The sequence below is a fragment of the Phodopus roborovskii genome, unplaced genomic scaffold, assembly GCF_943737965.1.
Source record: "Phodopus roborovskii unplaced genomic scaffold, PHOROB, whole genome shotgun sequence".
NCBI classification, from domain to species: Eukaryota; Metazoa; Chordata; class Mammalia; order Rodentia; family Cricetidae; genus Phodopus; species Phodopus roborovskii.
Genome location: NW_026126586.1, coordinates 1,140,131 through 1,154,782, shown reverse-complemented (window position 1 = coordinate 1,154,782; position 14,652 = coordinate 1,140,131). Strand labels below are relative to the sequence as shown.

Sequence of the window (14,652 nt, the reverse complement as noted above, 5' to 3'; positions counted from 1 at the left end):
TTCCTACCCAGACCCCAAGTACGTGTATCCCAGAGGTGGGAATTAATTAGTGAACCAGTAGACACATTTCTCTCTCGTCCATTACTTAAGTAGTTGGGTCTGAGATACATTACACAATCTTCCAGAAAGTCTACTGGAATGAACAGCAATTAACATGGAATGACAAACGTAACTATTCATCTATGAGCCTATATCCTCTCTGTCCATGCCTCAGTCTTGTCTCTTCAATGCACTTTGGGGAAATTTTAAATTTTATTTTTATTTTTGATTGCATGTATGCCTGCACATAATTTGAGTGTCTGGTGCCTAGAGATGCCAGAAGAGGGAGTCAGATACCCTGGAACTGAATTTACAGACATTGTGAACTGTCATGTGGGTGCTGGGAGTCAAACTTTGGTCCTTTGGAAGAGCAACCTGTCCTCTTAACTACTGAGCAATCTTTCAGCCACCTGGTGATTTTTGCTTGTTTGTTGGTCTCTCTCTCTCTCTCTCTCTCTCTCTCTCTCTCTCTCTCTCTCTCTCTCTCTTCCTTTTTTCTTCCTTTCAGCTTAATACTTTGCACTTTATAACAATAATGTAACTGGAAAAGGTTGGGTCATTTTTGAATAAGAGACCAGTGTGAGATCATCATAAAGAAGAATGAAACATCTTTCTCTTTAGTTATTAAAGTAACTCTATGCAATAATGTAGTTTCCAAATATGGTGCACAACTGACTTTTGACCTAAACTAGTGTTATACATAGAGTGAGGATGACCGTCATTTGATTACTCTGTGAAAATGTGCTTGAGGCAGGTTATGTGTGATGGGCACGCCATCTGCACCGCACAGCCATAAGTGGGATAGATAATGACAGACGCAGGCATCTCTGAGGGGAGGTGCTTTGCTTTCGAGCTGCTCTATAGAGCACTATGCTGATAAGGATGTTGGGATTGATTTATGGTGGCAATCAGCCAATGAACAGTACTCATAAGACAAATATTACAAACAGTGCAAGATTCTGTAGCTCATTTTGCCAGAGACTTTGAAACCCAAGCCTGGGTCTTATACTGAAATAGCTGTGACAAAAGTCATATCTGAGTTGCTGCTGTTCTGATGGGAGCAAGTGGCTCTGAGAGGGTGAGATATTGGTGTTCCATTGAGACAGGGCAATAGAGCACTGGAATAAACAGGAAGATAAAACACTTATGAGTAGAAGCTAAGCTTGCACAATGAGACTTCTAGTTGTGTGAAAGGAAGAACCATGTAGTATGGGCATCTCATGGGCTTGGGTGCCATGGACTCCTCCAGGTCCCATTGAAAAGCAAACAAAACTGTTTGCTCATTTCTAATCTTTCTGGTGGAAATTGGGAATGCATAGTCAAGAGCTTTATGGTATTATGCATTCCTAACTTTGGTTCCTGTGGCTTTGTGTTATATTTATTAACTAAATCAGAAGTGTGTCTACCAGGATTTACTTCCATGAATGACTCTATGCTATAGTCAACCAAAAGAAAGTTCTATGTGGGGACAGAAGATGTAGTGAAGTGATCATAATTGCCCTTGCAGGACCTGTGCTGAGCTGTGGTGGTGAACCCAGCCTGTGAGTGTACTAGTGTATCTAGTCGTCTAGGGAAGCAGTCAGACACCATTATTCCAACCCCAGGCATACTCCTACTTCATTCTCCATGAGCCAGGGTTCCATCTACCTGTCACAAAAAGTCTCTCCTCAAGGCTCCAAAACTTAAGGTGAGCTTCAGAAACTGTCAGGGTTCCTATCTGCTCTTGCCTGTTCCCATCCACACCCTGATTTCTTCTTTATGGCCAATCCTGCTAATACCATGAACAAAAATTGTGGTCAAATCTAAAGCCCTACATGAACTGGTTGTCAGCTCCCACAGTTTTGCACAGGACTCCATATGGTAAGCTTTTGTCCTATGTCTCCAGGGTTGCATTTGGTCCTCTGATCAACCCATGTGTGACACTATGGTCATACCAGAGATCTTTGATCTGTTTTATGGCTTTGGAATAGCAGTTGACACACTTGTGTAGCTTGGAAGAAGAAGGAGGAGGAGAAGATGGAGAAGAAGAAGAAGGAGAAGAAGAAGGAGAAGAAGAAGGATTCAGGATGGGTCCCCTGCATTCTGCAGCAACACAGACAACCATCCCCATTCCTATAAGCACCTGGGAGAGGAGGACCATGCAGAAAGTAGGCCATGGATGACTGCACTGCCATGGCTTGTGAAGGGAAATATCCAGCTCCTCATATTCAGAGGTTCAGGTAAAGAGCATGACATCTGGTGTGGATAGACCTCACATAGTTTCGCAGTTTTAAATGTCTCCAGGTCAGACATGGCTAGCAAACACTCTGGAGTTCAAGTTTATGCTCCACCACTTAGATATGTTACTCACTCTCCAAGTGACTTGTGCTCTTTAGTCCTTCATCCTAAGATGTCAGTGAGACCACTTACCACCTGTGGTGTTTGTGGTGACCAAAGGAGTTCTGAAGACACCAGTGAAGACCCACTGTTTATTGGGGTCTGAGGAAGAAACTAGCTATACCCTAATCTATGACAGAACACCTTCTTACTGTTGAAGGGTTCTAGTCCTGCATGATTGATTTAACTCACTTTCAGAGTTACTTTGTGTGTGTGTGTGTGTGTGTGTGTGTGTGGTCATCAATTACTTTGGGAAAGTGTGGAAAAGAAACATTAGGTGAAATAATTTGGTTTCAGATTTTTCAAGTTTCTCATATTGTGTCTTAAAAATATGAAAATTTTGGGTCAGGGAGGTAACTCAGTAGACAAAGGATTTGCTGTGCAAGCCTGAGGACCAGAGTTAAGATCCCTAGTACCAACTTAAATATCTGTCTGTAACCCCAAGTTCTCCAGAGACAGCATCTCCAGGGCAAGATGCCTGCCAGACCAGCTGTGCAGGAGAGCTTTCGATTCCTGTTGAAGCAGGAGAGCTCTGTTTCAACAAATAAGATAGGGGAAGACTTCCAATATCAGGCTGCTACATGCATGTGGACAGACTGAAACTTTCACCCACTCACCCATTGACACACGTACCAAATGAGTGCAGGACTGGAGATATGGCTCAATGGTTAAGAGCAGGAGTTTAGTTCCCAGTGCCCATGTCTGATGGCTCACAACTGCCTCTAAATCCAGCTCCAAGAGTTCCAAATTCTCCTCTGCTCTCCATGGGTACCTGCACTCAAATGTATTTGTGCACACACACACAATACGTAAAAAAATAAACAGTGGGGGAGGTTTCTTTCGTTTGTTTGCTTTGTTTTGTCTAAGTTAGGGGCTGGAGAGATGGCTCTGAGGTTATTCATCCAAACAATAATCTGGGTTCAATTCCCAGCAACCATAGAGTGGCTCGCAGCCACCTGTAACTCCTGTTACAGGGGATTTGATGTCTCTTCTGACCTTCACAGGGGCCAGGCACACACATGGTGAACAGACATACAAGCAGACAAAACATTGATACAATAAAAATAAGTAAATATAAAAGTAAAGTAATTCTGTGCTGCATTTCAACTGTTTCCAGCATATAGGTGATAGCAGAGCGGGAAGCCCAGTGATGCTGCAGACCTTTGATGAGTGACTCCAGCCCTTTCCAGTTGTTGGCACTTTCATATTATATGGTACTAATCCTATCAGAAGATGCCAGTGCAGAGGTCTCAAACAGAAAGACTGGCATTAGTTCCCCACTTTGTTGTGACACTAAGAATGTTGTTTCACATTCAAAAGGCCATGGTTGTCCAATCACTCGCCTAGTCTGTACATAGGCAACTCTCAGCAACACTGCTATTTTGTTGAGAGTGATTATCCAAATTTCATGAATTGGAAGATATGTTCAGGTTTCCTAGATGTTAAAATATAAATGAAAGAGCTCATATTATATTATAGAGCTCTTTCTCTTCGATGAGGCAGCCAAGCAGCAGATGCCAATGGGCATGTTTTTGTGAAGACCCTGATGGGCAAGACCATCCATCACACTTGAGGTCCAGCCCAGGGACTCCATGGAGAATGTCAAGGCCAAGATCCAAGATAAGGAAGGCATCCTACCTGCCCAGCAGAGGCTGATATTTGCCGGCACCCTGTTGAACTACAACATCCAGAAAGAGACCACCTTGAACTGATGCTTCCCCTTCATGATGGCATCTTGGAGCCATCCCTTCCTCAGCTTGCTCGGAAGTACAACTGTGACAAGATGATCCTCTGCAAGTGCTACTCACGCCTGCACTGCCCACCCCACCCGCATCCCCACAACTGTCTCAAGAAGTGTGGCTACACGAACAGCCTGTGCCCCAAGAAGAGGATCAAATAAAGCTGAAGCCTTATCTGGCTCATGACCCTGGGAACAAATAAAGTCCCCTTCCATTGCCTGGAACAGAAAAAAAAATTACATTATAGAGCCTTTGCAGTGTTCTCAGAAAATAAAGCAAAAACAAAGTGTTAGAGAAAAATCGAAGTTGTGTTTTTTAAAAAGCACCTACTATTTTTGCAAGTCTCAAATGTGTTATATGTCCTCTCTAGGCCTTCCTTATGACACTCACTGTTGCATCTATAAGTGGGTGAAATGTGCTTTCTACTGATGGTATATGGCATTCATGGAAGAAGTCAGGTGTGGAAGGCCACATACCTGCCAATCCAGCTCATGTGAGCTGGAAGGCTGGAAAATCAAACCAGGAGGATTCAAAGACTGAGTTCCTCTGAAAGAGACACACAAGCTCAGAAAAAGTCATGGGAGAAATAGAAGTAGGGCTATTTAATATTCATTTGGGTCAGTAAGTATAACCCGAAGAAGAGAATCAGTGGGAAAACAGGATCAGAAAAGGGGGAAGGCCGAGACAAGGCCCTGGAAAATCACCGTGCTGCTAAGGTCTTCCAGACCCACTTGCCCATCAAGGCTGTATCCCACAATCACCTTTTGGGAAGAGAACAGGACTGTGACAATTTGGGGGATCTTTCTCTTTCTTGATCAGCTTCTTAACCTGCAAGTGTCAGAGCTAGAAAAGGAAGTCCACACCAGAAAGAAAGTGGGCAGGGAAGGGCTCTCCTGCCCCAATGCCCACAACTGTAAAAGATTCCGATAGCCGAACCTGGCATTGTCTATTTCATCTACAATGACTGTACAACAGCTGTATAATCGATGTTGTTGAAGATGTGAGTGTTGCTCAGAGTGAAGCATAAACGTCCACAGCGAGCTGCAAATGTGAATAAGAATGGCCCTGCCTGCATAGTAATTGGTATTATTACTGGAATGAATGAGAGAGCCACATATGGACGGATGGGTGGGGCTGCAGAAGGGTGGAACAGGAGAGACTAATGGGAGCGCGATTTTCTCTTAACCAAACCCCTTCTTTCAGGTAACAGTTAGTCATCGTAGGTGAAAGAAAGGGGATGAGATGTAGAAAAACCAGCAGGTGAGGATAAAGCAGTTTATCAATTACATGCCCTTTCCACTGCTATTAATTGTAGTAAATTATACCAGACATTCCCTCATGTGGGGGCATCTGTTACAAAGGGGTAGAAAGAGAGACTTCGTGAACTTGGTGGGGGTAGGGGAGATATAGGAAAGAGAAACACTTCAGGTTAATTGGAGCTAAGAATATAAAATACTCATCTTAAAGTGTGTGCTTCAGTTACGAGAAGGAAAGTGTTGAGATCAAAATGTTTTCTGTGCAGGATTCAACACAGCATGGGTGTTTTAAAACAAGCGGTAATCATTTCTCATGGAGAAATCAGAAGCAGCGACTCCAGACTCAGGACAAGTGCGGGAGAGACCAGTTCTCTTCTCCCTGGGGACTCTGGAAGAGACACACAAGCAGTCAGGAGGAGTCCCTTGAACCAAACACGGCGAGAGGCGAGATTAGTAACTGAGTATGAAAACAGTTCAATTGCTTAATGCTTTATTCATACAGAAGAAATGCCACCGAATTCCCCTAGAATTCTAAATGTTAAAGCGGCAGAGATTTTAGTAAAAAAAAAAAAAATCAAACAGTGTGGCTTCTACACGGTTCTCAGGCAAATGAACTGGTCAGCTCTGTCATCCGGAAATAGGAAAATGTGGCAATGATTCCCTTGACAAGCCCGGCTCCCTAATACTTTTTGAGAGACGAGAAATTCTGAGCCTGATGCAGAAGCAGCCAGTGCCTGGCTAGACCGAGCTCTGGTTTGCTTACTCTCACCCTGGCGGCATCCATGTGGCATCGGGATCTCTAGTAAGACTCTGGTTTAATATTTCTTTACAAGAAATAATTTCTCTAAATCAACAAGAAATAATTTCTCTAAATCAACGATGTACCGAATAACACCAAGCTAAATATGCCTAGGCAGAAAGGCAAGAAAATTAGTTACAATTTTCACATACTTCTCCAAAATGGTAACACATGAGAATAAAGAGGTCCCTGTCACCCTTTTTTTTTTTTTGAAGACTATCTTTGTTTACTTCATTCCCAAGTATTAAGAGATTGCATGATCCATTTGCATAGGATAACTAACATATACCACATCATTTGCACGTCTGCAAGTACACGTGAGTAACCGTAATTACACGTGACACCAATTACTCTATTACTTTGTATTAAATTATAATGGAAAATTCCACTAGAGAATTGAAGCCTAATTGCATCTTAATTTGCATAATTTTGCATATTAATTACATCTCCGATGAATAATAAATTTCAGCAGATTTTTAATTTATGCATAGACACAAAAACAAGTGGAGAAATAATTTAGAAAAAAAAATACCAGCAACTATTACTTAGGGCATTCAACTAATTTTGCTTAGTTTAGCAAAACAAAACTTGGTTTGTTTGATATGGCATCTTTCGGCTGATTGCTGTTTATTGCATAATATGTCATTCTCAAAGCATAGGTGCAGACATGGCTTTTCTTAATAAAAAATAGGGTTCAATTACAGTATCTTAAGTTTAGAGAGTTTATATTTGCTAAACCTGTCTTGGGGGATAATATTATTTAGTTGGAAATCTTTTTAATTGTGATTCCTTGTTTTTAAACTGAAGATTAATTTCTGTGTTGGCTATTTTAAATGTACGGGATTAAAAACAGAATATAAAAATACTTTGGTGAAGGCGATCACTTATAAAATATGTCAAGTGTTTCCATATTTTGAGTCTATGGTGAAGTCACCCAGAATCATTTTTGTGATTTTACATTAACAATTCAGAGAAAGAATTCCCATGCAGGTTGTTTTGTTGGGAAATCACAATGTGATGAATGGCTTTGAAAGCTGACTGCTATTTCCTGATTATTCTCTTTGTTTATCACTATCTACATGTAAGCAGCAACACTTGTTCTTGGTTGCCAGAAACCTCCGTTTTACATTTTTTTTTTACCCTTTGCTTTGCATTTATTAATCAAGTAGGGTAATTCCCTATAATTATTTAATATATTTTAGGTATAAAATGTGTATATTTTATATGTCTACATTAAGAGCTGCAATAAAACATGACTTGGTATTTCTCAAGTCATAACGTCCGTGAAAATTCAATTTGCCTACCTTTGCCTAAAGTCTTCCTGCCTCACTGTTGAAGCACATGCTAACGGAGGGGCCTGGGTGCCGCCGCCTTAAGTCTAATGCTATGATCATTTGGCAAATTATACCAAAAGAGAGGATGACAACATCCCAATAAATCAGGAAACTGTCAAGATTAATAATCTCAGCCGTCATCTGCTTTCCTACGAAAGCTCGCCTGGCATACAGCACTTTCCAGTTTATTCTGCAGTTCTTCTGGTTGGGAAATTGGACCTGTGCCAGCCTGGTGGCACACGACCTCCAAGAAGCCATCCTGTATGTCTTTTATCACATTATTAGTCTGCCTTTTGCCATCGTGCTGGTTCACGGGGCTGTAAGCAAGGAGTCCTTACGACATATGCTCCCCTTCTCCAGTTACTGATCAGGGTTATTACTTGCTGAGATGGGCGACTCTCGAGCTAAATATCTATCTGCATTTGTCTTTGTTTCCTTATATTGTAATATTTGCTGCTTGGTTTTTAGAAGTTTGCCTCATTTTAGGGAAAGTAGGGTCAATGGAAAAATAAAATACAGACCTGTCACTGCTGTTATCAGCACGTGAATTTCTACCGGGGCCTTGACTCCGGTTCTGTTACTGGTATCAGACCTTTGGTTATTCAGGTATTTAAAAGCGATTGTTCAGCCACCCAGAGAACTATGTCCATGATCACATTTGTCTCTACTTTTTTGTTCAAGCCTTTTGATCGGGTTCTTATATTAAAGAAGGATTTGAGCTGGCCGAGTTCCTGAGGAGGAGGGGGCAGCGAAAAGAAAGAAACCACCCCCCCCCCCATTTAAAAAAAAAAAAATCCTTCCAACATTTGAACAATGGTTCCCTCTTGTGGCCATGATTCAGGACTGCTATTCAAGAACTTAGACAAAGTCTCTTGATGCTCAGACTTCTGTGTAACTCATGGTATTAACCGACTGGCACTGCATTTGGAAGCCCTCCTCCAGGTCCTGGTCACCGCTCATGTTTATAGCACGCTTTGAGTTTTGCAGATTGGGGAGGCAGCTGAACAGCAGCCACCTCTCTGTGCTCATCGCCGCTCCTATGTGAAGAAAAATCTTCCTTTTGAGCATGGTGTCCATATTTCAGTAAAAATTTCAAATTGTTAATGAGTATTTGGAGAAAAGGTTGTCTGGTTTTCATTCTAGGGTTCAGAAATGTGTTTCAGCTCCACAACTCACAGCATTCGTGATTTCCTAAGGGAGCATTTCTGGTGTAGAATTAAGTCTAGACTGTGCTTATTCATCCAGCGCCTTCTCTTTTTGGCTAAAAGCTCACAACTCCACCAGTTGCTCACAGATGACCCTCCCATGCACCTTGCACGTCTTCTTCCATACACTTACTTGAATCTGATATTTGGAGGGGACACCATCCTTTTTTGGATTACTGGGAGAAAGCTTGTTCTACTGCAGCATCTGTCAACAGCCCACATACAGATCCTCTCAGTGTTGAATTGTGCTCAGAGCTGTGACTTCCAGAAGATGCTCCTTAAGTCATTTTTTTCTTTGCTCACTTTAAGATCATACTTTATTGTAGAGGTAAACTGTTATGACATGGACAAAAATCTGCTCTTGCATACATGCGACTTTAAATATTGAGGAAAGATTGTAGCTGTCTATGTAAGATGGATGCCATATTTCTCTGTGTGTTACAGTTCTGGGTATAAAACACCATCTTCCAATGATGTTCTAAGGATCCCGTTTAAGGAATGGAAGCATTCGTATTTGTCACGGTGTTTCCCACTCAAGATTCTCATTTATCTCAGGGGTTTTTTTTTTTTTTTGGAAGTTTAACATGCTAAACAATACTCAGGGTGGAAATGAATACAACCTTGACTGTCCTGAACAGCACAGTCAGTTACCAAGAGTCAAGAATACAGATTATTAGTAATTATTTTTTATTTGCTATTGTGCCTTTGAACACATGGTGTGTGTGTGTGCTCATGTGTGTGCGTGTGTGTATGTTTGTGTATGCATGCATGTGTATGTGTGTATGAACATGCACACATGCCACAGTATGCATGCTAAAATCAGAGGACAGCTTCAGGAATCGATTCTCTCCTTCTGCCATGTGTATTCCAGGGAATGAACTCAGGTCCTCAGTTTTGGCAGCAAACACATTTCCCCACTTATGCAGGCATACCGATGTGTGATTATTAACACATTACCTTTTCTTTTGATTACAAACCAAGCTCTCTTATATTTTCTGGCCTACCTTAGATTCAGGCATCAAAACATGAGGTCTCCTTCACTTATAGACAAGTCTGCTCAGGTCCTCTCCACACACACTTTACTGATGAGCCTCCAGGTTTTTAAAAAGAAGGATATATGTTTTGTTACTAAGAAAATAGCAGGTAGTTCATTTTTAAGTCCAGCATAAGTCACGTCAGCAGCTCAGACAACAGAGGATCACTAGTAAGTAGAAAAGAAGACTGCTTCGTTTTAATAGCACAGACTTCAACACTGAAAACAATAACTTTTTCTTCAAATAGTGAACTGCACAAAAGCACAGCTTCCTGTCATTGTTTTCAAAAGCTCCTTTTCCTTTTACTGCATGTCAGGAGGGGTCCTCTGTATGGTTCTTTTGTCAGGTGGCATGTGCGGGGCCAAAAGATCCCCAAAGAGTTAATGCCAATCTCTTCTGATTCCTTTCCATGTTCAATGGAAAAAGATAAGAAGGAATAGCATTATAGCCATGACAGTTTGTTCAATAGGAAAACGTAAGATTGGGTGGTGTTGTAGCCATGGCAGTTTCCCCACAAGCACATACATATTAGAAGCTTGTGAATTTTTAATAATAATAATAACCATCACCTGAGTTTTAGAGGAAACAAACCTTCAAACTCAGTGTCTCTCTATGTTTGCTTGCTCTTCTCTATCTGTCTCTGCCTATATCTGTGTCTCAGTGTCTCTCCCTCAGTCTCTGTCTCTCTGCCCCCTCTCCCACGAGATAAGCAATCTAATTCATTTGCACAAGAATAATAAAGCAAACACAAATCCATCTGGCTCTTCATTTTCTTTCTCTTAAGAGATCCACAGAAGCCCTTGGAAGTTAGCAAAAACCAATAAGGGAAGAGGAAAAGTGCAACCAGGAGGAACCCAAATTTGAAATGTAATGATCCAATCAAATTTTAAGTGACATATTCAGGGCCTAGGACTATTGGATTCATGCAAGGTTTTTATTTTGTCAAATGAAGTTTAGAACACTTAAGAAACTGATCTTTTAGTCAGTGATTTTATAAAGGATATTTTTAAAAATAATTTGTTTACTTTTATTTTATGTGTGTTGCTGTTTTGCCTTCATATATGCCAGATCTCCTGGAACTGGAGGTACAGACAGTTGTAAGCTGCCATGTAGGTGCTGGGGATGGAACCCAGATCCTCTGGAAGAACAGCCAGTGCTCGTAAGAGCGGAGCCATCTTTCCAGCCCCCATAAAGGATATAACAGAAAAGTACATGGAACAAAACTTCAGGAAGAATAAAAACGAGATCTTTGTCCATTGCCTTCTATGCTTCAAAAAAAATAGCAGGTAATCTCCCTGGTGAGGCTCCTTGATGTGGTTGGAGCAGCTAAGCAGCGCTTCCCATAACCTGTTCACTGGAGCTCACCCCGGTCTGTCTGTCCTTCAGGTCAGATTCACCTCTTCTAAGAGACTTCCTTGATTTCCCATACAAGCATGAACAGCTCTGTCATCTAAGCACTCATTAGGCATTGTCTGCTTTTCATCTGCTTTATTTTGAATTTGATTGCTTTTTAACATGTCTCTGTCTCCAGGTTGTAGCTCCCATGGGGTTAAGAATTCTTACGACTTGTTTGTCTTTTTAGCAGCACTCCACAAATGTCAATTGACCAAACAAACATAAATCTAACAGAAAGTAGTATGATTTAAACAGGAGTTGATTATTTTTTTCTCTTTCAGACCAATAATTTCTTATAGAATCAGAAAGGATTAGAAGTGCTCAGGAGTAAGTGCTAAACAGATGAACTACTTCCATCATTCTGGAGATGAAGGCAGGCCCAAGAGGAAGGCAGAGCTCCCCCTGCTCATCCTTGCTATTCATTTCAAAGTACTGATATAAGACCACAATCCTGGGTTTATCCATAAGGGGAGAAAAACGTGTATTTCTTCCTGGTATTCTTTTGGCCAGCTCCTTCCATGCTTCCTATTCGTCTTAATGAATGCGGCCAAGGATAGTGGAGTGACCCTGGTTCTTTATCACTAGCATAGTACTAGGCCTTTTGTCTTTGTTTTCCCAACAGAAGAGGGGATCAGTTGAGTCACAGAAAGATCCAAGACTTTTGTCTCACTAGTCCCCATTCAACTGTTGAATCCCTAGGAAGAAAATCAGGTGGCAAAGACCATTCTAAAAGAGGTTTTCAGAGCAACTTTGTTATTTCCGTTTCTCCTGTGAGCAAGGAAGAAGAAAAGGACTAAAACCAGGATGGTAACTACAGAAATCCTGGTTGTTGTCAGCTGGCTGTGACCTCCAACACCAAGACTAGAACCCAGAAAAAATCTGCCACTAATTCTATTCTTGGCAGAAACTGTTCTTTTCGGGTGAGTAAGAAGCCTCCTACTAGCCGGTTTTTTTCCCTTCCCATCTTCTAGATAAAAATGAGTGTTTAAAAACTGTGCTAAAATTTTCAAAAACACCTTAAAAAGATTCCATTACTTAAAGTGATTTGGATAATTGTGTTCAATGGTAGCCATTATTTAAAAATATAATTAGTTGCTGAACTCAGAGAAGGAGGGAAATTTCTGCAGGTGTTTCTCATTATTTGCTATGCATACAAAATATCTGCATAAATTACCATTATTATTCCAATGTATACTAAGAGACAATAAAGCATTAGCAAGCAAAGAAGAATGCTGTTGACCCACAGACTGCGAGGGAGGCCTGGGTACACAGTAATAGTGTGCCGGCCTTCGGCGCTCCTGCTACACATGTGCAGCCATTCAGGATTGAAAGGAACAATTTTGCACCTGTAACAATATTACATATGGAGCATAACTCCATCAGAAAGATGGTGACAACAGGAGAGTGGGGCGGGGACAACAAAACAAGTAGACTGGAGCAATTCGAGCTGCCATTGTTTCCAAAGGTTGGCTCCTACTGCAGGAAGACTGGGGGGGGGGGCTTTTCTTTGCATTTAAAGCTCCTGTAGAACACACACCTGATAGTTTTTGAGTAGAAGATACATTTCACATTTTTTTTCTTTCCTTCTATTTCAGGGTTTGGGTGGAAGTGCTGGAGTTAGTATGGTTCAACGGAGGGTTTTGTGTTGATGGAAACATTCCATATCAGCAGCCACCAGTCAGATGTGGCCAGTGAAAACTACCAGACAGCACATGGGAGAGTTAGTTCTATTGAATTCCTGTTGTCAGTAAAATCGTTCGTGTTTTTTCAGCACTGACTTTTTACTAGGCACAGGGCTAATATCCAATTCCTATACCAACTCTGCCGTTGGTGCTCTCATGGTGGAGACAAGAGTCTATAGAAATGTAATGTTTGGAAGGCTAGAAAGATGACTCAGTGGTTACGGAAGGAACATACTGCTCTTGTAGAGGACCTAAATTCTGTGCCTTTTACCATGTCAGGTGGCTCACAACTGCTTATAACTCTAGCTGCAGAAGATGTGACATCTTCTCTTTGTCTTAATGCCACCGGGCCAGCTTGTTATGGGTTAGGGTAAAATCTGGGCATTCCAAACCCTGTTCTCTCCCATGACTATTTTTGTGCAGAATAGGAATAACCCTTGAGTTCATTGTGCTTACCCCACTATGCATGGAACTCATCATAGTGAAGGACACACGAAAGTTTCTCATTAGAAGAGAAGAATTGATCCAACTCTTCTTTACCTTTGTTTTGGTTATTTTCTTGTTCTTATTGTTTGTACTTTTTTGAAACAGAATTTTGCTATGTATCACAACTTGGCCCAGTACAGAAATCCTGCCTTAGCCTCTTGCATTCTGGAATTACAGATATGCCCATATATTTGACTTGATCAATTCAATTTTTTGACAAAGGAAAAACAAAATAAGAGTTGAGTTCAAACATGAGCACTCAGCAAGCTGAGAACCGAAGCCACTGTGCTATTATATAGATGCACCAGATACCCCAAAGAACACATCCTACAGCAAACACTCATGAACTGGTACTTCTCCATCCTCGGGGAAATCTAATGCAGTGTCCAAAAACAGAGTCATGGGAGATGGCAAAGAGCAAGGGAAAACATCTATGCATGGCAAAAAGTAATGCCCTGCTATTTCTTTCCCCAGACTATTGCTTCAGCAACCAGAAAGCCCTCTTATTCAAATAAGGAGTGAAGCTAAGGTGTTGGTCAAAGGAACTAGGGAAGCAGGAAATTGCTCAGGTGCTGTTTGTCACTTCCATACTGACACCAGGTATTAGCAAAGACATGTTTAGGCCTTGCAGCCATGGCCTTAGGTATTTTCTTTAAGGTTCTATACCTGTACATATTATTTTTTAATTAGGAAGAAGACAGCATTCAGCAAGTAGAAGAAGCTTTCATTTTCCTGGATTGTGTTCTAGTCTCTATACACATTAAGTAAAGTTGTTCTCAAATGTTCAGAAAGGTTCAGTAATTTGCCCAAAGACACGCAGCGGCTCCATTATTAAATCAAGATCTATGGTCAGCCCTACTAAGTGTGAAGGGCTGACACTTTACTAATTAAAACTCTGAAGCTAATCTAGCCTCAGTTTGATGAGAAACACAGTTTGAGCTTCCAGGACCAAAACTTAATAGTTTTGTTTCCTTTGCTGTGGTGCAACACTCTGACTAAAGCAATGCAAGGGGAAAATGGCTTACCTGGCTCAGAGTTCCCTGTCACAGTCTATTGTTGCAGGGAAGTCAAAGTAGCAGGCATACTGAACAGCTAGTCACCTCAGTCAAGAAAAAATGAATGCATGCTAGTTTGTGATCAGATGGTTCTCTCTTACACAGAGCAGGATTCCCTGCCTAGGGGATGGTGCCACACATAGTGGGTGGCTTTTCCTACATCAGTTAAGGTAATCAGGATAACAACAGGCATGCTCACAAAGCCAGCCTAATCTGGAAAAGATCTCATTGATCCTCTCTTCCCAAGTGACC

The 14,652-nt window shown here is 41.3% G+C and overlaps 1 pseudogene; it reads left to right on the top strand.

Moving 5' to 3' along the window:
* The first annotated feature begins 2,193 nt into the window (after nucleotides 1-2,193).
* LOC127236513 (ubiquitin-60S ribosomal protein L40-like) lies at nucleotides 2,194-4,315 on the top strand (annotated as a pseudogene).
* Nucleotides 4,316-14,652: the final 10,337 nt, after the last annotated feature.